Source organism: Etheostoma spectabile, unplaced genomic scaffold (genome assembly GCF_008692095.1).
Source record: "Etheostoma spectabile isolate EspeVRDwgs_2016 unplaced genomic scaffold, UIUC_Espe_1.0 scaffold376, whole genome shotgun sequence".
Taxonomy (NCBI): Eukaryota; Metazoa; Chordata; class Actinopteri; order Perciformes; family Percidae; genus Etheostoma; species Etheostoma spectabile.
Window position 1 is genome coordinate 275,781 of NW_022605594.1, and position 3,364 is coordinate 279,144.

Here is a 3,364-nt window from a genome sequence, read left to right on the forward strand (position 1 = left end):
TGGAACCAAAGATCTCAAACTTAGATTCATCAGACCAAAGCACAGATTTCCACTGGTCTAATGTCCATTCATTGTGTTTCTTGGCCCAAACAAATGTCTTCAGCTTGTTGCCTGTCCTTAGCAGTGGTTTCCTAGCTGCTTTATGACCTTGAAGGCCTGATTCGCACAGTCTCCTCATGTTCAACATGTTATCCTTTCCTTCTTGCTTCATTTCCGACCATGATCAGAATACCAGGGGAGATTTGTTACCTCCAGGGCTGACAATATAAAATGAATAATGTCGAGGTTAAAATCCTGTTTCTGGTGAGTAAATGAATGAGCTTGGCTTTCAGTCTGGGGTTTATTTTGGACAACTTAAACGTATTCCACCAACTCTGCTTCGGTCGCGTCTACAACACGTCTTTCTCTCTTCTGCCCACTTTACACACACACACACACACACACACACACACACACACACACACACACACACACACACACACACACACTTCAAAAGGAGCCGCAGCACCATTTGCCTTATCGCGCTGATGTGACAGACCCAAACCCAACCATAATTTCTAAATATCTGTCCAAACCCGGCCCAGCCCCTCGGGTACCGGGCTTGGGTCGGGTATTAATGCCTTAGTACAGACGATCGTTGGGTCGGAGTCTTTTTAATGGTTGTTGCAGTGACGTAAAGCTGAGAAATGGCCGCTGTCAGTCAGGCACAAAGCTCTGCAAGTTCGCTGTCTTTTTAGCAGTCATTGTTGTTACGGTTAGTCAATAAATGGTCACAGTCAGCCGGGTAAAGAGCGCCGCGATAAGCACAGGCTTTTATAACCATCAACATAGCAGCATCTAGCAACTCCGCCGAGGAGTAATGTCTGGCAATGCGAGACTAGCATCAAGCTAACATTGACATTGTGTGACGTTGGGTTTAGCATTCTCTACTGGTAACTCCTGTGAACTTCAACGCTGGGGTGGAGGTGCCAGGACAGACAACTCTTTTCAGTATTTTAAATTTTGGCCTGCAGTAAGCATTCTAAACGATAGCTGTCAGTATTACATATTGACCTTAAATAATTTGAGTAGACCCTCAGTTATTTCCCTGGGACATTTACTGTAAAAGGGGAAGAGATGTGTATTTTGGCCTACTGTGGGCTCTGTAGTGTGATGCACCTGATGGGTTGTGGGTAACTTTGGCCTCGGTTGTTGATGTTAGCCACGCTACTGTAAACACATGCTGATGGGCTAAAAGATGGTTATTATTCCGGCATAGTCCGGGTTATAATTGTTATTTTTAGTAACATGAAAGAGTGAAGAACATAGCATGCTGTGTGCATGACACTGTGTGCACAACAGTCTCCACGTTGTAACACCCTTCACATTACAGACAGTATTAATAACAACTAAAGCCTTGTGTCATAAGAAGCTTGGTGTTTTTATCGTTCACTTTTAACTCACTTTTCATCGCCTTTGCCGTCTCTTTTACCTCTTGCTATTCTCTTACACAGATAACTCCAACACCGCTCCCCGGCGGCCCCTCTCTTCCCTTGCTTCACCACTCAGGCACTGACGCCACTGCACCTGCTATTCTTGCTCTCACTAATGCAATTTATGCTTCTTCTGTGTTGAATCTACGTTAGTCTTGCTTTGCCAGACCTTCCACCTCAGCGCTGCGGATGAGGGTCTGGGCAATCCATACAACATTCCGGGATGAGAAAAAAACATGCTCGTTTATTGTCATCTCTTTAAACCTATCACATTCGTCGTGGGCGGCACTAAGCGCTGGACAGAGCCACTGCGCCGCTGCAAAAAAGCATTGGGAGGGTACTTGTTTGGATTAAACATGTACGTTCAAAAGTTGTTTGAGTCGTGCAACAGAAAGCTCATATTGGACAGATAGTCTAGCTAGCTGTCTGGATTTACCCTACAGAGATCTGTAGAGAAGTTAACCATAGACCTCATAAAATCGGCCAGAATTTAAAATTCCAACACAAAGAAAGTGTGTGGTAACAGACATCCAGCCAAAACAAAGTGTCAACAACAATAGAGCAATCACTCACGTGGAATATTGACTAAATCTACGTTGAATCTGCCCTCTGAATCACTCTACTCTATGTGTGTATATTAACAGTGACGTGCGGTGATGTCAGTAAGAGGGTAGGCACTGAGTTATGAAAGCCAGATTACCTAATTTATTGTTTAGGCTAATAATCAAAACGTTACTCACAAGCGCGGCACACACGCGCGGTCGCTAGCAAGACATTTCCAATTAATCTATCAATCAAAATCAATCTAATATAATTATATAACACTTTACAGCAACCAGAAGGCTACGGTGCTTAACAGAATGAGTATAACATCATCCAATAGAAAGAGAGAACATAGCGAACAGTAAAATCAGAAAAGGTCTCAAAGAAACAAAAGAATGAAACTGTCCCACCACAGCTACGTATTAAAAGCCTGATTCAACAGATATGTCTTGAGTTTGGACCTAAAAAGAGCCACATCTGTAACAGTGCGAATATCGGGGGGGTAACTTGTTCCAGAGTCTCGGGGGACCAACCGCAAAAGCCTGATCCCCCCCACCGTTTATACCTGGACCTTAGGACTTCTAAAACCAGCTGATTTGAAGACCGCAATGACAGTGTGTTCCCGAAAAGTTAAGATTTCAGACAAATACTCTGGGTGACATTTTTTCTCTCTCTCTCTCCATCTTTGTTCTAATTATTGCACAGCGGCCAGTTATGTTTGTCAGTCCCAGTCAGCAACAATGAAAACACACACTACTCAACTGAATATGAAGGCAGATGGCTGCAGCATTAATTCAATCACACTAAGCCCAAAATAGTTTCTGACTCACCAGTCGGTAGATTTGTACATAAAATCCATCCGACGCTTCGTGAAGGCGTCGATCACAGCGTTGTAAAACTCGTCTTTATGGGCCTTCAGTTCGCATAGTCTCTGACTCTCAATAGACAGAATGGCGAGGGCTGAAAGACCTGCTGGCCCGGTCCGGTTCCGACAGGATGTTTTGATCCGTTTCAGGGTGGACAATGTGCGAAGCTGTAGTTGCCGGTATTATATGAGCTGACGGCTTCTCCTGCTTGGTTAAAGCTGCGGGCAGGTTGTTCAGATCCAGGACCCCGTAGAGGTCCAGCCGCTCACTGTTAGCATAGCCACATAGCCGCATCTCTTCTTCCGTACCAGTCAGTTTGAAACGATGCGACGAGTATTTGTCCCTTTTGCTGCAGTAGTCCATCTAAGGCTGGCGTAGACCTCCATCTTGCTATTAGTTCTTTTTTTTGAACTAAGTTCGAGTTTAGAGAAGTTCCTCACCGCTGTGATATCGGTGGACTCCGCTGCTGTCATTTTGACTTTG

At 44.5% G+C, this 3,364-nt stretch overlaps 1 protein-coding gene across 5 annotated transcripts in view; it reads right to left on the reverse strand.

Moving 5' to 3' along the window:
• The window catches only part of LOC116686439 (palmitoyltransferase ZDHHC3), a 146,818-nt gene that overhangs the window by 122,415 nt on the left and 21,039 nt on the right, over positions 1–3,364 (reverse strand). The gene's annotated exons all lie outside the window — the stretch shown is intronic.